Here is a 26163-nt window from a genome sequence, read left to right on the forward strand (position 1 = left end):
GGTGGTGGTGGTGGTGGCAAAGAGCAGAAGAGGCTGCAAAGAAATGTAAAAAAAAAACACATAAGAAAACGCATAGGGGTACAAATCACACGAGGCCCTCCAAACACTTACCTAATGGCACAAACACAGTGGTGGTGGTGGTGGTGGTGGTGGTGGTGGCAAAGAGCAGAAGAGGCTGCAAAGAAATGTACAAAAAAAACACATAAGAAAACGCATAGGGGTACAAATCACACGAGGCCCTCCAAACACTTACCTAATGGCACAAACACAGTGGTGGTGGTGGTGGTGGTGGTGGTGGCAAAGAGCAGAAGAGGCTGCAAAGAAATGTAAAAAAAAAACACATAAGAAAACTCATAGGGGTACAAATCACACGAGGCCCTCCAAACACTTACCTAATGGCACAAACACAGTGGTGGTGGTGGTGGTGGTGGTGGTGGTGGTGGTGGTGGTGGTGGCAAAGAGCAGAAGAGGCTGCAAAGAAATGTAAAAAAAAAACACATAAGAAAACTCATAGGGGTACAAATCACACGAGGCCCTCCAAACACTTACCTAATGGCACAAACACAGTGGTGGTGGTGGTGGTGGTGGCAAAGAGCAGAAGAGGCTGCAAAGAAATGTAAAAAAAAAACACATAAGAAAACGCATAGGGGTACAAATCACACGAGGCCCTCCAAACACTTACCTAATGGCACAAACACAGTGGTGGTGGTGGTGGTGGTGGTGGTGGCAAAGAGCAGAAGAGGCTGCAAAGAAATGTACAAAAAAACCACATAAGAAAACGCATAGGGGTACAAATCACACGAGGCCCTCCAAACACTTACCTAATGGCACAAACACAGTGGTGGTGGTGGTGGTGGTGGTGGTGGTGGCAAAGAGCAGAAGAGGCTGCAAAGAAATGTAAAAAAAAAACACATAAGAAAACGCATAGGGGTACAAATCACACGAGGCCCTCCAAACACTTACCTAATGGCACAAACACAGTGGTGGTGGTGGTGGTGGTGGTGGCAAAGAGCAGAAGAGGCTGCAAAGAAATGTAAAAAAAAAACACATAAGAAAACGCATAGGGGTACAAATCACACGAGGCCCTCCAAACACTTACCTAATGGCACAAACACAGTGGTGGTGGTGGTGGTGGTGGTGGTGGTGGCAAAGAGCAGAAGAGGCTGCAAAGAAATGTAAAAAAAAAACACATAAGAAAACGCATAGGGGTACAAATCACACGAGGCCCTCCAAACACTTACCTAATGGCACAAACACAGTGGTGGTGGTGGTGGTGGTGGTGGTGGTGGTGGTGGCAAAGAGCAGAAGAGGCTGCAAAGAAATGTAAAAAAAAAACACATAAGAAAACGCATAGGGGTACAAATCACACGAGGCCCTCCAAACACTTACCTAATGGCACAAACACAGTGGTGGTGGTGGTGGTGGTGTAATCCTTTATAGGCAAAAGGAGGCTGCAAACATTAAACATACATGAGAAATCGCATGACCTACATACGTGCACATAATAAATTACAGTTATCAGGAAAGCAAAAATGGTGTCTTTGGAAGCTGGGAAGGTAAGGGGGCAGGTTTAGATGCCAAATCTAGACTGCACACCTTTAACAAACATGAGAAAACACATGTCCAAACCACATGCACATGGGGCCAACTGCCAATGATTAAAAGACACTTGAGGGGTTCCCAAGCTATTGTGGGTTGGAGGGGATTCACCATAGACAACTTAAGCACACCCAAGATAAGTACAAATTGTCTCCTTCCTTTTTTTTGGGAGAGAGAGATACAATTGTCTTACCTCCAGATAATGTAGGTTGTGGGTCACAGGGTCTTGCTAGCACATAAGAAACATCGATCTATAACATCCAGCAGCCATATTGGCCATGTGCTCCTTTTATAGCTGGCTCACAGGTGTGATAATTAGCGGCCGTTTCTATATATATCTGCGCATTCGCGAATTTGCGCGTTCAAAATGGAGGACGATATCCCAGACGCATTAGATGGTGCAATGCTGGCATTTATTGGTGCCTTGTTTGAGGAGGCCCTGGCACAGGAGGCAGCAGAAGGTGGGGAAGCTGCAGCAGCAGCAGCAGCAGCACCTCCAGCAGCAGCACCTCCAGTCCGTGTGCCCTTACCTCGCCAGCCACGCATTTTTGCTCCAAGGATCTATTTGGACAAGCTGCGGGATTCTGATGTCAGGAGGAAGTTCCGGCTCGAGCGAGGAACTATTCTACACCTCTACCAGCTCATAGCAGAGAAAATTGACCCGGACACACAGCGCGGCCATGCGGTGCCCGGCATGGCCAGATTGCTGGCCACTTTGTATATTTTAGGGCGTGGCAGCTTCCAAGCCACTTCGGGAAGTATCATGGGCATTAGCCAGCCCACAGTTTCAAGGGTGTTCATGTTGGTCATTAATGCCATAGTGGATATAGTGCCCAATTTTATCCACTGGCCACAGAATGAAAATGAGTGGAATGAAGTCAAGTTGGGTTTCTACCGGCGGGCACACATGCCGCAAATCCTAGGGGCAATCGATGGCACCCACATAGCCATTAGGCCCCCAAGGAGCCACGAAAGTGAATACCGGAACCGCAAGCAGTACCACTCTGTGAACGTCCAATTAGTGTGTGACGCCAAACAGCGCATCATGAGTGTCAACACTGGTCACCCAGGGTCGTGCCATGATTCCAGTATGTTAAGAACAAGTACTCTGTACGAGGTGTTTGAAAGTGGACAAATGCCCGAAGGGTGGCTTATTGGTAAAGTATTTTGTCTTAACAACATAAACTGTAAGATTACATAGACATAGGAATAAGCTACATCGGTGTACACCCTGATTTAAGCAAAGCCTACCTAAAATGGATGTGTTATTAGTTGTCAGGCTGTTCACACACAACCAGATCAGCAGCTTAGCAGCTCACAAAAGAAAGATTTGCAAAGTTGTCTTTGAGTCCAATGAAGGTGGTTAACCAATGTGTAAATGGTGTCCTCTAGCCACCCAAAGAAAACCTACAAATGATTCCAATGGTATTGCCATATCCCCAAAGTACTTTGCATAAGTGAGTCAATCTTGGTTTCCTCACTCTAGTTGCAGATATATTCCAGAAGTAAGACCTAGGCTAATGTAATAGGAACAAAATAGGGGCCAAGTTGGAACTTGCAAGAGAAACCCACCACTTTGTGTGTCCTTTTTCCCATTTGTATTAGTGATTTAGGCAGTTAGACAGAGTTGAGATGTTTCATATGATTTTTTGCAAACAGACGAGCAGGTTGTTTAGTAAAATGCCTAATTGTCTCCCATTTTGAGGAGTCATCTAAAGTCACATGATAGGAAGAACTAATGTATATTTTTCTTATTTTTCAGGGGATGCTGGTTACCCGCAGCTGACGTGGCTGATGGCTCCAATCAGGTACCCCCAGGGCCCAGCAGAGAGGAATTACAACAGGGCCTTGCGGAGAAGCCGGAGTATCATTGAGTTGACCATAGGTCTTCTCAAGTCCCGGTTTCTCTGCTTGGCCCGGCCTGGGGGTGAACTCCTGTACTCTCCTACAAAGGCTTCCAAGATCATCCTGGCGTGCTGCGTGTTGCACAACATGTGCGTTGCCCGGGATGATTCTTGGGAGCTGACGGAGGAGAGGGAGCCAGAGGTCCGTCAGCCGGCGGCCCCCAGGCGGCGGAGCACCGCTGCCGGTATGGCCACCCGGAATACCCTGGTTGCTAGCCACTTTACATGTAAGTACTGTAACCGGTCAAGATAGGGCATGTGTATTAATTAGCTAGTTAGCAGAGGTGCCACTCACAGGGAGACAAAGGGTGATTATCATCTGCCAATGACACTTGCCATTGTAGATAAAGTGTAGTCAACATTGGTAAAATTGTGTTACTTGAGCAAAAACATGCACCTCTAACCATAAACATGTTGGTATTGTGAATAGTGTAAAGGGCTGAGAAGAGCTGGCAGGTGTTTATTTGTGTCTATGCCACCTGTGTAGTTATTGATAACATGAACGGCTGCTTGGTATCTTATGGTGTTGTAATTTTCCAGAACATCAACATCTTGGAATCATGGCACGTACCATGGGAAGCCTGTGGTGATGGGCTGTCTGGCGTCACAGGTGTGTATTCAAATGTTTACATTAATGATTTCTGGTTTGTGTAAGTTGGCATAAAATGTGTTATTTCACTCGTGATGTCGAAATTAAATGAAGTTCAGAATGAAGCAAACAGGCATTAAGATGTGATTTTCATAATGAAATGTCTTATCCTTTGTTTTATTTTTCCAGGAGTGGTACTGCTTGCGGGTGTAGGTGGTAGAAACCCACCTTGATGGACTCCACTCATTTTCTTTTGTGGTCAGTGGATATTTGGTAAGGCACATGGCCAATGACCAACATGAACACCCTGGAACTTCGAAAGTGGCTTGGAAGCTGCCCAGCAACCTTGCCATGCCTGTCCCCTATGAGCTGGTAGAGGTGCAGAATGGATTCTGAACTCTGCCGGAAGTTGTGGAAGACATCAGAATCCCGTAGCCATGGAGCAAAGATCGTGGTCTGGCGCTGTAAAGGCACACGGACTGGAGAGTGACAATATTCTTTTGCTGCATCCCTCCTTCTGCTGTCATTCTCAAATAAATAAATACATTAGAATTGAACATGTGTTTTTTTGTTTTGTGTGGGTGCCTACAGACAAAAGGGCCATCCACACTGTAAGATTTAGAGAAGACTTTATCCTTCCGATTGACATTTTCTATGTAGTGCAAGGGCCTGCCTGATTGCATCCAAATTGAAAGTGTTGAGGTTTGAGCTTCTATTATATGGTTTGGTTAAGTCTACAGGAAAAAGTCTAGACAAATTGTTAGTGTATGGCCCATTAAGCTGCCAAGGCCGGAGTTTTGCACTTTGCATGCTGCTTGTACTGGTGATGTGAGGGGTTGTAATGTAGAGTAGGGATGTGACAGTGTTGTGTTGAGGTGTGAGGCAAATGTAGTGTTGGACTATGAGGGCCTGTGTTGTTGAAATATGGAGAGAGTCCAATATCAGACACCTATGTTTATTGGTCAAGAAATTGTAAGAACCATGGTAAATATGTAAAGAATTGCATCTCGATAAAACTAGGACCACACTCATAAAATCAAAATTGTGTTGTTTCCATTGATGTGCTTGAAATTTGGGTAGGACACCCCCCTCCCCCCCCAAATTCAAGATAGTTTAAAAAAACTGTTAAAAAAAATGAGAGTGAAAAGAGATCCCAAGTGTAGTGATGTGATTTGAACCCATGACGTTGTGAACTGCAGTGAAGTTGCAAAGCACTTAGCTATTGTGCAGAATAAAGCTGTATGGTGGAAAAAATGGAGTGTGTTAAGGCTAAAAAGCACATATAGCTAAAGAACTAAACATTGTATGGAATGTGGGAAGAAGACCATGGTAAAATTGTGAGGTTTCATCTTGCCCTGAAGTAGGGTAGGGGTTTGGTCACTTGCCTTTGGTACTTTCCTTCATAAGATCGATTCGACACACAGACAAGATCAAAAAAACACTTAAAATGGTGTAAGCTTGCAAGCGCTTCTGAGTGTAACATTATTTAGCAATATATATGATGTAATCCGTTACATTTTAGCAATATAAACAAAAAAAGAAAATAAAAAAAGTAGGTGGAGATGGTAAGCCTCGAACCTACAGCAGAGGGAGATGAATTACAGACATGTGATGTGTGCACTAATCCACTAGCCCACATCGCTATGTGAAACTGCTATAAGCACGAAGACATAAGTTTGCGAATTGGCGAAGCCGCGATCGTAAGTGAATCCCGCTGACGGCGGAATTCATTATTGCTGTTTTACTCGCCAATTCGCCGCAGCGCCAGTTAATTGATTTGAACGCGGCGAAACTGAAACACGTCATAGAGGTTTGAAGCTGCAGTTTCTTTAAATCCGGCCCCCCGTGTCTTAAAATTGCATGCGCCCACGATATCGCCAAAAAGCAAATTCCCAGCTGTACAGCTCATCAGTTTAGAGTTAACTAGGAGTGCTAGAATTATTGTTCTCACTCTGATGTTCACAACGATTTGTCACATATATGGTGCGACTGTGATTTACATGCGTGTGCACACCCTGGGCTTGTGTTTGCATTTGAGCCAGTGTGCGAGGCTACAGGGGTTTTCAGCAATGTTTTCATTTTATTTTAATATATTTTATTATATTTTTTTTTTTTACTTTTTTCTTTTATATTTATTTTTACTTGATTGCTTTTACAATGGGTTAATAAACCCAGCATTTGGCAGGTGACAGGTACACTTTATGTAGACATTATGGGTCTAATAGACCCTAATGTCTCCTCTGCCCTTCACACCTGCTAACCAAGCACAGATCGGCTTGTTTGGATGTGTCCCTTGGCAATGCTGGCCAAGAAAGGGTGCATCTGAAACCGCAAGTGAATCACTTCCAGTTATTCTGTTTGCATGCGAGATTGAGGCATGGATTTGCCTCGGTCTCACTGCAATCTCTCTCCCCCAGACACGGTCTGTGTTTAGGAAGGGGGGGCGCTGGAAGTAGGGGAGGAGGCATCATGCTGCCGACTGTCTTAAAGTGATCAGCAACTATAGAGCTGCCCCATCACTTTAACTTTGAAGCCAAGAGCCAGTTGAACAAAACCCACACAAGTTGATGGCTTCTACTGCTGTAGATTGTGATTAAAGGTTCACTCTTTTGACGAACATAGTACTCCCAAAGAGCTGAATTGGTTATTTAAGTGCATTAGTAAGGAGTGTTTATAGCACTTCATAGATATTGGAATTAATTGAAGAAGGAAGGAGGCCAGGTCATTCAGCATCTGGACATCCGTTAATATATACAGTATATAAACAAGGTGAAAAGTGCAATATCCATAGTGTAGCATATAAAGAAACCACATTTATTAAAAGATGATAATAGTTGCACTCACAATGGTAAAATGTAGCTCAGCGTTGACAGTAAGTCAGTCTGGGCAGAAGTACACAGAAAGACAACCAGAGAAGCCTTGGCCACCAGCAAGGGAGAGGAGAAGCAGTGTGGACCAAGGAGCCACTGTCACTGTGGAGCCAATGCTGATGAAGGAGACCAGAGACCGGGTGTGGAAGATGCCTATCATCGCTGGTGAGCACAGAAGCTGGGACGTGTTTCAAGGCAAACTTGTTTCTTCTTTAGCCTCTGGCTTTGAAACGCATCTTCGGCCAGACACAGGGATTTGTACTATGTAAGCGGAGGTATAGAATGGTGTTTATTCCACAAATGTAAAAGAAAGTACAACTGCATGGCCTGCCAAAAGAGTGGGGGGGTGGGCTCAAATCTATTTTGTAATGCTGACAAGGACTGTACTTCGCTATCAACCCCAAAGAGAAGAAGTCTATGAGTTGTACGAGGAATACGAGAGAAGAAGGTCCCCTTTTGGAGGCCCAGGAGAAATCTAGGGAGGTCTATCACCAGGGTCATTCGTGAAAGCGAGTGGCCAGTCTCTTTGAAAAAAGATAAGAGAGGTGCCATTTACTGGATGGTCAAGCAATGACTTGAGTGTCTTGAAATAGCCACGAGAGCCCCCTAAGGGGTATCGTTGTGAAGGATTGTTTCATCTGGACTCAGTTTTTAATAGGCTGCGCTGCACACTATTCCAGGATACGACTCATGTGAACCACCTTGTGGTATTTATTTGATTACATCCAGGAACCCTATTCCACCCCGATTAATCCTATGTGGCTGGCCCGTCCACACAAACTTCCCGAGTTCTTGCCTTACCTGTCTCAGAAATTCCTTGGGAATCCTGATTGGGAGCGTTTGAAATGAATACAGTAATCTAGGTAATATGTTAATTCTCAGAACACTACTTCTCCCAAACCATGTGAGGATCATTTAGCAATATCTTCCTTGATCTGAGACCGGAATGGGGGGAGGTTGGTGTGATAGATATCTCTAATTGAGGAAGACAGGAATATGCCAAGATATTTCAGCCGGGTCTGTGTCCAGAGAAATGGGAAGAGGGTTTGAAGAGAATGAAATACTGTTTCTGAGACTGTAAAATTGAGCACTTTGAAGTTAAAGATTTGATCTTAAAGATTAATTTTGAAGTTAGATAAAGTGCCTTTTAACTTCCGCACTTTGGAGCTTTTTCTTCTGTATTTATTACCCTCTTTCTACATACTGCTGTGTTGAGGAGAGTGGTATCCATCCGCCCATACCACAGGCTGCATTGTCTCATAGTCTTCAGGCCTGCTAAGACCATATATACGTTGAGGACACATTTAATCTCGTAAGCAGTTTGGAGGATCACGCTGGGTGCTATACCTCTCTCTGACCACAGATCTTTTTCACTGTTTGGGCTGAGTTGTAGTTTCACTGTGGCAGTGTGTGTATGTTTTTGCTCACACATGCGTGTGCACTACTTATGGAATATATATTAGTTACAATACGTATTAAACTATGAGGTTGATTTACTAAAACTGGAGAGTGCAAAATCTGGTGGAGCTGTGCACAGTAGCCAATCAGCTTCTAACTTGAGCTTGTTCAATTAAGTTTTGACAACAAACCTAGAAGCTGCACCAGATTTTGCACTCTGCAGTTTGACTAAACCAACCCCTATGTGAGTTGTTTGGCTTTTACATGCTGTATACTTGGTTCATGGATTCCTGCTGGACAACATAAAGCTGAACCTTTGGATGGCCACACAATTTACCCATAGTTTGTCACAATCATCAAGCGCTTTTTGAACACTCATAAATAGTGGGCACTTTTTGGTTTATTAAAGAAAATAATATTGCTGCGCCAAGTCTTTCATTGGAGATAAATAAATAAATATGTTTGGTGTACAAAATGCTATCACAATAACTCTAAATCAGTCCATCAACTGTGATACTAAAGTGATAAATCAATTTCTGAGCCGTGATTATAAAATCAATAATATTAATAGTCCCAATCCTCAGTGAAAATAGTGACTGAAAGAAAATCAAAAAATCTTCATCCACAAACGTGATCAAAAGTGCTGCATGCTTCACTCCAGGTGCTCCTAGTGACTAGTGACAGATTAGCAGCTCACCTTAGGAACAGACTCCTGAGAGTCAATACACACTCTGAGATAATCACTGCAGTCTGGTTTGCCTTCCCATCACCGCCTCCTGATAGTCCCTCCAGGTTTATATGGCATCGGTGTGGAAAAATAAAAGCAAGATCTAGTGCTCTCTGATTTTAAGGCTATTTATTAAATCATAAATGGTGATCACAAATAACACAAGCAAATCTAGTAAAAGAAATGAAAAGGTATGGTAATCTCTCAAATCTAAAAATTAATCCAGTGAAATCTGAAATTGTAACTATAATTATAAATAAAAAAGAAGAGTTAGCCTTAGAAAAAGAATTTCCATTCGGCTGGGGGGAAAAAAGGCTTAAAATATCTTAATACTATCACCCTCAAATAATTTATACCAAGCAAATTATATACCACTACTGAATGAAATTAAAGAAGATATAAAAAAAAAAATATATCAATGAAACCACTCATGGTTGGGACGAATTCATTCACTAAAAATCGTGATATTACCGAAAAAAAGTTTTAGATGTCACCAATTGTAATACCACAGGTGTACTTTAAAACATTAAATGCAATGATAACCAAGGTAATAAGGCAGAACAATAAACCGAGATTATAGCTCTCAATACTAACTAAAAATATAGGTACTATAACACCATTGTATTAGCACAGATGGTAGAGTGGACTAAAATAAACAGTGTTAAAGTATGGGTGAAAATTGAAAATGCAATGAGTAAAACACGGTTAAGAGACAATATTTGGGTTCCACATAAATATAGAAAAATGGATGCAATTTCTCACGATTTGACTATAAATGTGTTTAGGATTTGGTACTCTGTGTACAGATAACTAAAATAGAATTATAATTCACCATTAATTTCACGCACGGGGACAATTGTTTTTTTTTTTTTTTACTGGGTAACGAGACACAATTTGGTGAATGGATAGAAGATAAAAATGCACAATTAAGATATAATGGAAAAGGGGAAGCTATTATCATATGATGATTTGAAACACAAAAGGGAATTAATAATTTTGAATGAATGGCGGTATTTACAGCTAAGACATTTTGTAAGAAGTTTATTACGCCTATTTCCCTGTTACGCCTCAGCCTATTAGGACAGAAAAATAACTTTTTTCCATTTGAACGACTGTAATTCGCAGTAGAACATAAAACACTGAATGTCTAAGATATATAAAATACTTATGTAGAGAGCAGAGCCAAGAATACTGCCATACATTGAAATGTGGGAAAAAGATGTGGGTACACCGTTAAAAGAACAACAATTGAGTAAAATATTGAGGGCTGTTCATGAAGTAGCGGTAGATATAAATACAATAGAGATGAATTACAAGAGTTTGGATAGATGGTACATAAACCCTGCCAGAGTGCATAAATTTCAACCAGAAAATCCCCACTATGTTGGAGAGGGTGCAAACTGAGGGACACAATGGGGCATACATGGTGGGCGTGCCCAAAGATAAAGGAGTACTGGCAGAGAGTACGGCAATATATAAAGAAGATCACGGATACAGAGATTGCCGATGATCCATGGGCATGCTTATTTCATAAGACAAACAACTCAATAGGTCAGTATAGAAAAACGGTAGTGCCATACTTGATTAACGTCGCAAAGGGCGCAATACCAAGAAAATTACGCGAGCCAGAAAGCCCAATGATAAAAGAGTGGTTTAAAGGAATTGAGTATATTTACAAAATGGAAAACCTAAGTAGTTGTGAAGATGGCCAAATAGAGAGGTTCAACTTCACCTGAGAAAAATGGGTAAGGTTTAAAAAAACAAGAAAATATGCTGAAATAAAAGGAGAGTAGGAGGAGAAGAGAACTGGATTAGGATAATAATGGAAGAGAAAAAAGTATTGTTTGGGGGGGGGGGGGGGATTGACGTAATGTTTATACTGTATAATAAATGTGATTATAGTTAAATGTATTATGGTGTTTTGTTTGTTACCATGGAAAACATAAAGTTTATAAAAAGAAAAAAAAACATTGGAAGTTTGTAAAAGTTCTGTTTTTTTTTTTCTCATCAGTTTAGAGTAATTACATTATGGAGCAGTGGTCCCCAAACTACGGCCTGGGGGGCCAGAAGTGGCCCTTTGCTTGCCTTTATCCAGCCCTTAATTCCACTAACACTCACAGTGGGGCGTAATTCCTGCCACTGATACCAACAATGGGGTAATATTTCTCCCACTGACACCAATTATTGGGCGCTATTCTTTTTACTGTTACCAATGATGGGGCATTGTTTACTACCACTGATGTTGGGGCATTTTCTACTCTCACTGGCCACAGTCCAGCCCCCTCAAAGCCTGAATGACAGTAAACTGGCCCTTTGTTTAGAAAGTTTGTAGACCCCTTCTATAGAGTGTTACACTATTGCCTCCCTGTACTTGTGCCCCCTTTCTACAATGTAAGTTGGCTCTGGAAAAAAAATATTAATTAAATTAATAAATTTTTACTGTTAAACTTAATAAAATGTATTACAAAAAAAAAGTTAGAGATACTAAGAAATAGCTGGATGAGTTGATAGATCTGGTGGTGGATCTGACAGAAGTTGGATGCAGGAAAAGAAGGGGGAATGAGTGGACTAGTGATAGAATGAGGTAATAGAGAAATATGGAGGACATGAGGTATAGAGGAACATCTGTTGTGTAAAAAGAGAAAGTAAGGTAAAGATGCTTGTGTTTGATGATAAGAAATTAAAAATGACCTAAATTGTTTACTTGTGTCACCTTCTTTTGCCAAATTTTTGTGCAAGAAAAAAAATTAGTAAGTGAGCACTGAAGAAAAGAGCAAGATGATGCTTTGGCTATAACACAAAGCCGAAAAGAAACACAGGCGCCACTCTAAGTGCAGTATCTGGAATTTTATTAAAAGGATACAACTTAATGTTGGGTACTCACAAAGGTAATAAGTAATCAGGCACAGAGGATGCTCCGGTGGAGAGTCAGGATGGCCAGAGCGGTAGCAATGGGCAGGCTGCAGCGATATCGCTGTACTTCCTCGTCCCGGGGACACTCGGATGCCGGTCCGTCGTCACTTCCGAGAGCGTGGGCGTGATTACGTCATGGCGCCGGCTCCATGACGTAATCAAGCCCACGCTCTCGGAAGTGACGACGGACCGGCATCTGAGTGTCCCCGGGACGAGGAAGTACAGCGATATCGCTGCAGCCTGCCCATTGCTACCGCTCTGGCCATCCTGACTCTCCACCGGAGCATCCTCTGTGCCTGATTACTTATTACCTTTGTGAGTACCCAACATTAAGTTCTGGCCATCCTGACTCTCCACTGGAGCATCCTCTGTGCCTGATTACTTATTACCTTTGTGAGTACCCAACATTAAGTTGTATCCTTTTAATAAAATTCCAGCTACTGCACTTAGAGTGGCGCCTGTGTTTCTTTTCAGTTGGCAACAAGCAAAACTTCTACCTTGTCACTAGAGCTGCCTAAGGAGTGCACACTGGAATTTTTTATGGACTGTGTCACATATGGACTTATGGACTTTCTATACCACATTGATTTTCCTTTTAATAGTTCATTAGTATGTGTCCAGTATTAGTGGTATAGTTTTTTGGTGATACTGTTTTTCCCCGTGGTGCGCCAGTTATTTATCATTTATTGGTTATAACACAAAGCCATTCATGGTTGCCATGGGAGACCACATGCAGGAGTTCAGCAACAGGAGTATTTTCAGGAATGCTCTGTTATAGAACACATTAAAGACTGCATTATTGCATTAAAAGGATACATTTTTATACATAAAAACAATCATTTTTTGTTGCAATATACATTTGTAGTCTCTGACAGTATATCAGTAGTCAGCTATGGCCTATAGACAAGCTGTATATTAACCACTTGCCGACCGACGCAAGTACATATACTGCGGCGGTCAGCCCCGTGCAGGCAAAGTGACGTACCGGTACGTCACTCGCCTGCAAGCCAATAGGGGGCGCGCTCCCACCCCTGCTCGCTCACTGGGATCCCTGTGCGTGTGATCGTCGGTTACAGAGGGAGAAAGGCAGGCGGCTAATGTAAACAAAGCCGCCTGTCATTCTCCCTTGTGTAACAGCAGAGATCATACGGTCCTGTTATGTAGGACCGTAGATCTCTGCTGTTACATGAAAAGCCACACCCTTTACAGTTAGAAGCACGCCCCTAGGGACACACTTAACCCCTCCTTCTCTAATAAAGTTAGCCCCTTCCCTGCCAGTGTCATTTTTACAGTAACAGTGCATATGTATAGCACTGATTACTGTAGTAATGTCACTGGTACCCCCAAAAGTGTCAAAAATGTCAGTCAAGGGTCCAATCTGTCCGCTGCAATGTCGCAGTCCCGCAAAAAAAATTGCAGATCGCCGCCATTACTCGTTAAAAAAAATAAATAAAAATGACAAAAATCTTTCCCTTAGTTAGTAAACGCAATAACTTTTGCGCAAACCAATCAAAATATGCTTATTGCGATTTTTTTTTACCAAACATATGTAGCAGAAAACAAATTGGCCTAAAATGTAAAAAAAATTAGATTTTTACATTTTTTGGGGGGGAATTTCATGTGAAAAAATGTGAAAAATATTTTTATTTTTGCAAAATTGTCGCTATTTTTTTGTTTATAGCGCATGATCAAAAAATCGCACAGGTGATCAAATACCACCAAAAGAAAGCTCTGTTTGTGGGGAAAAAAAGGACGTCAATTTCATTTGGGTACAGTGTCGCACGACCGCGCAATTGTCCGTTAAAGTCATGCAGTGCCGAATCGCAAAATAGGCCCTGGTCAGGAAGGGGGTAGAATCTTCCGGGGCTTAAGTGGTTAAACACAGTCTTTCTCCCTGTACTTGGGGACCATAATACAGAGACCTGCCAGTAGTTGTATTACTGTGACATTTCTGCAAGCTATGGAGTGAACGCATGGTGTAGGTTCATGTTGCTAGGCGATTTGTTATGGGTTGCTACCTTTCCCCAAGCCTCTAGGCATCTTCTTCTGCTGCATTCTGCCCCGATGTGAACGTGGGCTAAAAGCCTGTCTTCAGCCACAACTTTACTTTTTGTTTTGCAAAAAGTGTGATAGGGTTTCAATTGTCCTGTGTTTTTCTTCACAGTCTGTGGCTTGTTGGACAGATTTCCTCTTACTTTCTCACTCAGTGACAGGAAACCTCTCCAAAGTGAGGCATGGCAATACATGGCCTGACAAATGGACATATTTGGGTTGATTTACTAAAATTGGAGAGTGCAAATTCTGGTTCAGCTCTGCATAGAAACCAATCAGCTTCCATTTTTGTCACAGCCTAATTGAACAAGCTGAAGCTGATTGGTTACCATGCACAGCTACACCAGATTTTGCACTCTCTGGTCTCATTATGCCATATGTAGGTTTCATAAGAGAAAAAACAGTGTGAAAGCCGATGCAGCGTGATCTGTCATTGGCTGTGTCCATGTGACCACCATATCCAATCACAGCAGGTCACACAACAATTGTAAACAATGAGTGGCTTCCATTCATGAAATCTATTGTGTACAATTGTGTTGCAAGCTGTGATTGGTCACACTGATCACATGGTACAGACGGGGCCAATCACAGGTTATCTGTACCATGTAATTAGATGTGACCAATTACAGCTCATCACAACAAAACAGACTGAATTAATCAGTTTTATTCAGTAAAAATGGTTGTTTATACCAATGAAATTCACTGGTGTAAAAAAAATCATGATGTGTAAAAAAATTAAATAAAATCATCACTTCCCCAGATTTTCTACACACTGTCATCCGTCAGTGTCCCTGATCACCGCCACACTTATTTTAATAATGCTGTACTAACCAAAATTAATGTGCTAGATAAATTGTAGTATAAGGCAGCTGGCACAAAAAAGCTGAATATACAACCTTTGGAAAGCAATATAAAATAAAATATGTGCAGCGCTAATAAGTAATACGTATAGTGCTTCAACAAGTACATGTCTAAAGAGTGAAGGTAAATCATCAGGTAGTGATTAAAAGCGCAGCATAAATCGGTGTAAACATAAAGTTTAAATAGTGAGCCCAAACAAAAATTAACAATTAAATAACAGCTGGGTTATCCAATGTGCCTGAAAGACTCCTCCAGTGAGAAGAATCAAATAACGGCAGTAAAAACAGAAGGAAATACACCCAGTGTTGTCAGATGCTTCTTCATAGGTTAAAATGGCCAGAAAACACTGAAAGACCCACCGCTCATACCAAGAGGATGCGGCGGCAATGACATCAGCGTGTAGGCCCCCTCCCAATGTGTTTTGTGCTCAAAAACATTTTCAAGGGATCCGTCTATCACTGATGTTTAAAAAAAACACAGACATGGAAATTGTGGAATTTTATACCGGATGTAGAAAAACGCCATTTTGTGAAAGTCTGGAAGTGTCGCAGCCGCCATATTCCCGAGGACCAGAAGTGCATCGGTCCGTGTGTCTAAGAGATCTATCACACTAATAGTCTGGAGTATTAGTTGAACATATTAACGGCCGCCATTTTATTGGAGAACAAGAAAAAGTATAACAATCTTAATTTTATACAGAGCAGCCTTAAATATTGCTACAAATTCATGAATATAGCTGGTCGATAGGAAAACTATTGTAAAAAGTATGCAGGACTGTGATTATTAATTCACAAAAAGCTAAAAATTATTTAGTTATGAACCACCATATATATGGATGGCAAAACCGGCCAGTACTCGCTGACAACCTATAAAAATATAAAACATTAAAAAACTATAAAGGGCATGGATAATACACTACTGGTAGATATGGGACTGAGAATGTATAGATAAAAAGAAAAGGAAATATGATATAAAATACAACATTAAGCGCATATAAAATTTTAGTTATTCAAAAATATCTGCGGAAAAATCAGCCAATTTAAAAAAAATCACTGTATGTGGTTATGATATATAAGTGGCGGTCATAAGCAAAATTTTCCAATAACTGAAAATTAAATTAAGAACAGTACAATATAAAACACAACGTAGATATAATGAAAAAGAGAACAAAACCCCATTATCCCACCCTAGGGGGTAATTAACTATTGTCAAATCAACGGTTAATATCCAGATCAACATTGAGGCCTTTGGGGACCAGACGATCAATTTCGTATACCCATTGGGTTTCTCGACACTTCCCTTTTTTTTTATTTCTCCCTCTCCAATGTGGATAGACTACATCAATCCCTATAAATTTCAGTCGGCTGGCATCTCTCCTATGGAACCTTCTGAAATGTGCTAATAAGTGATGTTCTTTAAAAACCTCTATTTATGTTGTAAACATGCTCCTTAAGTCTGTCGTGGAGTCGTCTAATGGTCCTTCGGATATATTGCTTCCGACATGGGCATTCCAGCATGTATACCAGATATCTGATGTTACATGCCATAAAGGAATTCAGATTATAGGTTTTCTGTGTGGTATTAGAAGGAAATTGGGTACATTTGCGCATAAAGATTTTCTTCAAATTTCTTTTATTGATCAAGCGTAATACAGCCATCACACAGAATATGCATTAGAACACAAGTCCAAAATGTAGAGTACATGAAGCATCTGAGGTTAACGTCAACAACCACTTTTTCAGACCAATAACATATAATTAGAGCTCCATACAAAAAAAAAAAATGAAGCGGTATCAACTGGTGTAACAGTAACTCTCATGATAGCAAACCATAGGGTAAGTGACATGTAAAAGGAAGTGATGCACACATATGCAACAGGGGTAACCCCTTCATAAGTACCAGACAGAGACGATCAGGTAAAGTCCAGATCAGGTAGGGAGGGCGGGTGGCGCACGGGGGGGAGGCAGGAAGGGGGGGGCCAGGAAGGTATAGGAGACAACAGGGGAGCAGAGGAGAGAATGGAGTAGATATGCTCAGTAGCGGGTGGTGGCGAAGAGGAAGCTCGGCCAGTAGGAAACGGTTAGAGTCGTCCCGTGCGGGTGACCCCCGCACAGGTCAGTCCGTGGGCGAACCAGAGACCCCGCCCAGGGCCATGCCCTCCGCAGACATGACAAAAGAGTTCCAGCATGCCCAGGTTTTGGAGTATTGCTCCCTCCTACCTTGAGCCGTAAGAACCGTCATCAGCTGGGAGATCCTACGGACCTCCGACCAGAAGCCCCGGATCAGGGGGCAGTTCCAGAAAACGTGGGACAGGGTGCCTCTATCCCGCAGACAACGCCAGCAGCGCATAAAGATTTTCATGTCCCTTCATGTAACACATTATCTACATGGGAAGAAACCGTTAATATTTGCGAAAAGTGTTGTTTTCATGAGAAGATCCACTACATTTGGTGCTAGCCTGTCCCTAAGGTTCGGAGCCCTCCGAAATACAACTTGAGGTTGTGTTGGAAGAATAGAATTCAGGACCGGATCTCTGATTAGTATCCCCCAATGTTTTTTTATGATCCTTCTCACTTGGAAATGTTGGGATGAAAAGTTTGTAATAAACGGGCAAAAATCACCCATTGGTTGTTGTTTAGTTTTCTCTATGAGTAGGGTTTCTCTGTTTATAATGGATACTTCCTGTATGATATTTCCAAACTCACTAGCATCATACCCTTTTTCCATAATTCTGCCTTTTAATATTTTGGATTGAGCATAAAAGTCTGTTAAATTGGAACAGTTTTGTCTCATTCTGATAAATTGACCCTTAGGAATATTTTTAAGCCAATTAGGATGATGCCAACTGTTTCATGGAAAGTATCCATTTCTATCAGTGGGTTTAAAAAAAGACTTAGTTGTAATAGCTGTCCCTGTATTGAGTAAAGTAAGATCCAGAAAATTGATCTCCACTTGACTACAAATGTAGGAGGTCAATTCCATATTGAGCGTATTATTGTTTAAAGTCCCTATAAAGTAATTTAGCGAAGGTGTATCTCTGTAACTGTCTGCTTATCACTTTAAATCTTTGTTCAGCACTTACTGCCAGGTGGAACCTTTCTGCCTTCTTTTTGGTTCCCTGGGGAATGTTTAATCAGCAGAACCACTAGACCACTCCTCCTCCTCCCTCTAGCTCTGAGGTAAAGTTTTCTGTGACTCAGATTTTATATACAGAGCATGTCAGCAGCACCCCATGGAAGATGATTGCTAGAGAGGACTCCTAATGCTTACAGTTTGCACCCCTTGGCAAGCAGAGCGAGGTATGCAGTAAAAGTGCATTATATATATAAGTATATATTGTTAGACATAAATTGTGTCCATGCTGTTAGTTTAAAATATGCTATAGATAATCCAAAGCATCTTGCATGTGGCCATGTTTCCTTAGATGTTAATGTAATTTAGATAGCAGACAACTGTAATCCACCTTGTAACTTCACATTTGTAATTAACCTTGTAAGCCCCTTTTTGGTGATCACTGTAAACAAATGTATTGTATGTCGTTTACAGTTTTCACGGTGCTTATGGTGTTCATGGTTTACGGTGCTCAAGGTGTTAAAGAGATTAGCGTTCAACCCTCCTGCACACCTTTGATGCAAAAGAATAAAAGTACTGCACCCGTCAGAAGCTCTCCTCTTGTTATTTACTCAATGCCAAAGGGGCTGCTACAATCTCCTTTCCATAGGAAGAGGACATCATCAATATACTTACGGTAAAAAGTAAGTTCAGGCCAATCTCTGGCATATTTGATATCCTCTTCCCACCTTGCCATAAATAAATTAGCCAGGCTGGGGGCAAATTTAGCACCTATAGCAACTCCTTTTGTCTGTAAATAAAATATATTGCTAAACCAAAAATAGTTGTGGGACATTGCAAAATCGAACAGATCCATAAGGAAATTATTTTGCCCATCTGGAATATCCTTAACTGTGACCAGATAGAACCGAATCTCTTCCAAGCCATCCTAATGTGAATTAATAATGTATAGGGCTGCCACATCTACTGTGACCATATGAATAAAGATATTAACTTCTACTGACTGTAAATCATTCAGTACTTGTTTGGTATCTTTGAGGAAAGAGGGAGTAGATGAAACCAGAGGTTGAAAGAAAAAATCGAAATATTCCTACTCTAGCTAGCAGGGAACCTATGCCATTCACAATTGGTCTACCCCGTGGTTGTGAGAGACTCTTATGAATTTTAGGCAGACAATAAAACACTGGTATTTTTGGTGCTACTGGGCATAAAAACTCCCTTTCCTTCTTAATAATGATTCTATGTTCATATCCTAGAGTCATCAATTCTTTTAAAGTACGTTTATATAGTCTTGTGGGGTCTTTCAGTAGTTCCTTATAAGTAGTTGAATCATTTAACAGCCGATTATCATTCCTCAACATAATGTACATTATCTAAGACTACTACTCCTCCGCCCTTATCTGCTGGTCTAATTACCAGATCCTTTTTCTCCAATAAAGTTTTAATGCTCCTATCTACATTCATTGTGTTCCTGGGAGATTTTATTTATGTGTTTCCAGGTCGTTTATGACCATTTATTTAAACACATTAATATAAGGATTAATAGATTTAGGGGGTTGAAGAGAGAGGAGTTCTGTAATTGGAGTTTCTCAATGTTGTTTGGGTGTCCCTAACAATAGGATTCTGAGCAAAATACTTTTTAAGTGATACCTACTTTGTAAATTTTTGTATATCTATATATGTTTGGAAGTTTAGCTTGTGGGGCAAATTTCAAACCTTTATTAAGCAAGGATGCTTCATCTATGGACAGAGTAATTTTGCTGAGATTAAATATCCCATTATTCGTTACATCCTTCTCTTTTTGGGATCTATGAACCCTCTTTCCTTATCTGCATCCTCTTCTACGTATATGATCCTTTTCTGGGATCGGCCTACTTATAAAAAATTATCCTCATCAGTATTTGGTCTAGAGGGTCCTGAGTGAGGTGAGTATGGAGGGTCATAAATATAAGTTGGGGACCCTTGTTTTTATATTGAGATTGATGATACTCCCTTTGTGGTCCCCTATAGAGAGAGTGTACATAATTATTATGTTGATAATTTGTCCTCCTTTTACCTTTGTAGGGGCCCCATGGGGTGTTTGGGCATGGAGGGGGGGGGATATAAATCACCATAATAAGGGGGCCCTTGGTTGGGCCTCATTGTGTAGACAACATTGTTATGTGTTTGGTGCTGAGTGGTGGAATTCCTGGGGTGCCAAAATGTAGGGCCCCTATTATCATAGGGGACTGTCCTGATATCTCTATCTTCAATTTCCTGGTCATATCCATCTGCCAAAATACCAAACCTATTGGAGGTAGTGATCGAATAATCTCCACCTGTTTGTGTGTTCTTATTTCCTTTGTTATGATTTCTTGTGGGAATGTGTCCTCTCCCAGGATTTTTAGAAAAAGTTTGGGGTTTGGTAAATCCTCCTACAGGGTAGTCCCTAGTATTGGACCTTTAGTGAGTATTATGTGAATTATTGGTAGTAGTAGGGATTGGTTTATGTTATGATGTTTGTTCACCCCTTTCTGTCTCCATTTGGTCCCCCATTTTATTACTGGTTTGCCATTTAAAGACAGTGTTCTCTTTATAATCACTGATATCCCTAATAAATGTATTTTTGTTTTTGTGTCTCTGTTACAACTCAGTATTCTCCATTATCCTTTTTTTCCATCATGTAATCATCATCACGTTTCATGTGTGGAACCAGATTTTCTCTTACTTTATTAATGTCCGTGTCTAGTCATGCTAATTTTTTTCTTTTTCCTTATAGTTAAAAATTGTAATAGATCAATCCCATTATCATTGAAAAATATAAACCATTCTGTATCATTATTACTTCCATCTATTTCGGGGGGAACATCCCATCTTAATGATCTGTTATATGCTGGGGGACCAAAACCTCTATCAGCAAATGTACCCAATTTCCTTCTAATACCACACAGAAAACCTATAATCTGAATTCCTTTATCACATGTAACATCAGATATCTGGTATACATGCTGGAATGCCCATGTCGGAAGCAATATGTCGGAAGGACCATTAGACGACTCCACAACAGACTTAGGGAGCATGTTTACAACAAAAAAAGAGGTTTTTAAAGAACATCACTTATCAGCACGTTTCAGAAGGTTCCATATGAGAAATGCCAGCCAACTGAAATTTATATGGATTGATGTAGTTAATCCACATTGGAGAGGGAGCAATAAAAAGAGGGAAGTGTCAAGAAAGGAGACCCAATGGTATACGAAATTGATTGTCTGGTCCCCAAGGGCCTCAATGTTGATCTGAATGCTAACTGTTTCTTAGACAATAGTTAATTACCCCCTAGGGTGGGATAAGAGTGTTTTGTTCTCGTTTTCATTATATCTACATTGTATTTTATATTGTACTGTTCTTAATTAAATTTTTATTATTTGGAAATTTTTCCTTATAAGCGCCACCTATATATAATAACCACATACAGGGATTTATTTAGATTGGCTGAGTTTTCTGCAGATATTTTTGACTAAGCATAATTCTTTATGCGCCTAATGTATTTTATATCATATTTTCTTTTCATTTTTTCTATACATTCCCAGTCCTATATATACTTGCAGTGTATTATCTATCCCCTTTATAAGTTTTTAATGTTTTATATTTTTATAGGTGGTCTGTGAGTACTGACCCGTTTTGCCATCCATATATATGGTGTTTTTTTTAACAAATACATTTTTAGCTTTTTGTGAATTAATAATCACAGTTCTGCATACTGTTTACAATAGTTTTCTTCACGACCATCTATATTCATCAATTTGGAGCAATATTTAAGGCTGCTCTGTATAAAATTATGATCGTTATATTTTTCTTGTTCTCCAATAAAATGGTGGCCATTAACATGTTCAACTAATACTCCAGACTATTAGTGTTCTCTTAGACACACGGTCTTTCACAAAATGGCTGCTTTTCTACATCCGGGATGAAATTCCACAATTTCCGTGTCTGTGGTTATTTAAACAAGGTATCAACAAGATTTCAGTGAGAGGCGGATCCCTTGACAATGTGTTTGAGCATGAAATGCGTCGGAAGGGGCCTACACACTGATGTCGTTGCCGCCGCATCCTCTTGGTATGAGCAGCGAGTCTTTGTGTTTTTATGGCCATTTTTACCTATATGTACATTTACCTTTATTTTATCCAATAAATACTACACTATATGAGCACCACTTTGGCTCCCGTTTGTGAGCTTCTTTACACAGTGCATACGGCATTGGAAGTGATCGCAGAACAAATACAACGGACTACATCTCCACCATACCTCTTAACAGCAGCACAAGTAGATTACTGGGAAGAAGCATCTGACAACACTTGGGGTGTATTGCCTTCTATTTTTCACTGCCATTATTTGGTTATTTTCCAGTGAGTGTTTTAACACTAAACGTCCATCACCGGAGGAGTCTTTCAGATACAAAAGATAACCCAGCTGTTATTTGACTGTTCATTTTTTTATGGGCTCACTATTTTGACTTTATGTTTACAACAAATTATGCTGCACTTTTGATCACTACCTGATGATTTTAATGTCATTTTATTTCTTTGTATATATTAGTTTTGCTTCAGCAGGTTCTATACAAGGTAAAGATGCACCACTTTACAGGCAGACTAGGGGGACCCCCCAGGCACTATATTTAAAGGAATTTTTCATTTTTATTGTTTCACTTTAATCATCATTAAAATGCTATTATCAATGCAAATTTTTTTTTTTTTAAATGTCGTTTTTAAAAGAGCAGTGATGATAATAATGGTTTAAAGGGAAACAATGCCCACTGACAGCTGATGACTCATCCGTTGTTAAGGACATGGCGGCACAGAAAATTCCAGTGTTGGGCGAACACCCAAACAGGCGATGTTTGGGCTGAACTTTTGCTTGGCCCGAACCATCCGCCTATCTCTAATTATCATGAATTCCTTCATCCTTATATTAATCAATGAATCAATCAAGCCTACCTAACAACTGTACTTATATTTTCTCCATCAGCTCTTCCTCCACAATTATTACCTTTTTCATCACTTGACCCTCCCTCCTAGATTGTAAGCTCTAATAAGAAGGGCCCTCTTATTCCTCCTGTATTGAATTGTATTGTACCTGTACTCCCTGCCCTCGTGTTTAAAAGTGCTGCACATACAGTGGGCGCTATATAAATCCTGTATACTAATAATATTAATAATAATACATTGTTTTGAAGGTTGATAACTGAGGCAACAGCATCTGTCCTTATAGGAGGAACTCTTTTTTAGGATGAGAAAGAACCCAATGCCAAAGTTCTTGCTAAAGTGTTATCCATTGCCTCAATATTGTTACCCTATTGATCATCAACCCTCATCAGTCTGAGCTTATAGCTGGAAAATGCAGCAGTTATAGCAACAATAGAGGCTATACTCTGGTCTGTCTATTCAATGTTAGAACTCTGGGTCTAAAGACATAGTCACATTTGATCCTATAAAAGTGTTTGACAATATAGAGTGCAAATTGCCCTTGACAGGAACTGGGATGCAGAAAAAGATTAGCAGGTGCTCTGGACTGATGAGTCAAAATCTGACATATTTGGCTGTTAAGGAGGTAGTTTGTTCTCTTAAGGGCTGGAAAGCAGTACAATAATGAGTGTCTGCAGGCAATAGTGAAGTATGGTGGAGGTTCCTTGCAAATTTGAGGCTCCATTTTTTTTTTTCAAATGGTGTTAACAATTTGGTCAGGATCAATGGTGTCCTCAATGCTGAGAAAAACAGGCAGATACTTATCCATCATGCCATACCATCAGCGAGGCGTGTGATTGGGCCTATATTTATTTTGCAGCAGAACAGTGACCCCAAACATACAGAATTATCTTCAGCATAAAGAAAAACAAGGAGTCCTAGAAGTGATGGTTTGGCCCACACAGAGCCCTGATCTCATCATAGAGTCTGTCTGAGATTACATGATTTGAGGCCACCTACATCCACAGAAGAAGGTTACCTCCAAGATGTTTGGAACAACCTACCTGCCCAGTTCCTTCAAAAACGATGTGCAAGTGTACCTAGAAGAATTAAAGAATTCTTGCTGTTTTTAAGGCAAAGGATGATCACACCATACACAATATTGATTTCATTTGGATTTCTCTTCTGTTAACTTTCCTTCCATTTTGTTAATTTTTTTTTTTATATATTTCTTTATTAAATTTTCCAGGTAAAAAATTATTTACAACACTCCAATCGCTGGAGAATTTTTTCATATACATTTTACACATATTACCTTTTATCCTTTTTTTCCCCCCTCCCTTCCTTATCCCTCCCCCCCCCGTCTCTTCTTATCATTCGACTCCTATTATTTCTCTGCATTCCCTTGTGTCCTTAAACTCTTGCCACTCATCCCAAATCTCCTCTTCATTCCCCTGTTCCTCCTCCTCCCAGGTCCTCAGCTGCTCCAACTTTCTTATTTTCTCTACTTTTAACAGCCAATCTTTCCTGGAGGGGGCCTCTTCTTTTTGCCAATTAAAGGGAATCAAGCTCTTAGCTGAGTTTAATAAGTGAGGGAGTAATGTTTTTTTATATTGCTTCACTGACATATGGGTTCCATGAAACATGCATTTCCAAGGATCCAAGGAAATATATCTTTTAGTAATTTTACTTATTAATTCTATAACTTCACTCCAGAATACTTTAATTTTTGGGCACTCCCACCATATATGGGCTATAGTCCCTACCATCTGACATCCCCTCCAGCAAAGTCTTGAACTCTCCACCTGAATTCTTCCCATCTTATCAGGAGTGTTGTACCACCTTGTGATCAATTTATAGTTCATCTCCTCCGTGTTGGTGTCTATCGCGGATTTATGTACTAATTGAAGGCTCTTATCCCACTGTTTGTTGTTACTACACGGGCCGAGGTCTCTTTCCCATTTTTCTTTTAATGATATTCCTCTCTCTTTTGTTATTGTTAACAGTATTTTATACACATTCGAAATATTATTTATTATCTTATCCTTAAGACATAATTGCTCAAAAGGGCGGAGGTCGTTTATATCTCTCAATGGCTTCGGTAGTGACAATGTGAAGTGCTTTAGTTGGATATACCTCCACTCATTTATCTTCCAGTTTTCTTTCCTTTGTTTCAGCTCCGCCAGGGTTATAATTTTCCCCTTCTCTACTATATCCCCTAATTGTGCTTCTCCTTCTTCTATCCATTTACCTAATTCCTTCTCTTCCCCTGGTGCAAAAAAATTTGTGCCCTGTAACGGGATCAGTGGTGAATTGTGTTTCCAATTTTCTTTTTTATGTATATTATCCCAAACCTTAATAGCATGTCTTGTGATTATATGCGTGTTAGTGTCCAGATTTCTAAACCTCTCAGGTATCCATATAACTTTTGCTAGGTGTGTACCACTCATCGTGCTTTCTATTACCACCCAATTTCTATCATTATTTTTTTTTGTCCATTCTATCACCCTTGTGAGTATTGCTGCAAAATAATAATTTTTAAAGTTGGGTAGGGCTAGTCCCCCTTGTCCCTTACCTTTACATAGTGTAGTGTACTTTACCCTTGGCTTTTTGTATTTCCAAATAAAGCGGGATATTAATCTTTTAAATGTTTTAAAAAATACTTGAGGTAATGAAATCGGAATCATCTGGAATTTATATATAATTTTGGGCAGGATTATCATTTTTATCGTATTTATTCTCCCTATCCAGGAAAAGATTCTCGGGGATAATCTATTTAATTCTGATCTTACTTCATTCAGAAGTTCTAGAAAATTTGTTTTGTAGAGTTTTTCTGGAGTTGGGGTTAATTTTATCCCTAAATATTTAATCTCATCTTTTCTCCAGTTGAACTGAAATTCTTTTTTTAACATCTCCTCTTCTTGTTTAGGGATATTAATATTTAATATTTCTGATTTTTTTTGATTAATTTTTAAATTGGATAGTTCTCCATATTGTTTCATTATTTTAATTATGTTGGGCAAAGTGATCCTCGGATTACTTATGTAAAGCAGGATATCATCTGCAAAGGCAGATACCTTATGCTCCACTTGTCCCACCTTTATGCCCCCGATGTCCACATTATTTCTAATAGTTGCCAGTAGTGATTCCAAAGATAAGACAAATAACATCGGAGACAAGGGACATCCTTGTCTTGTTCCATTGAGCATTTTAAACGAGTCTGACAAAGTTCCATTGACCT

The sequence above is a fragment of the Pelophylax lessonae genome, assembly GCF_965119305.1.
Source record: "Pelophylax lessonae genome assembly, chromosome: 4".
Lineage (NCBI taxonomy): Eukaryota > Metazoa > Chordata > Amphibia > Anura > Ranidae > Pelophylax > Pelophylax lessonae.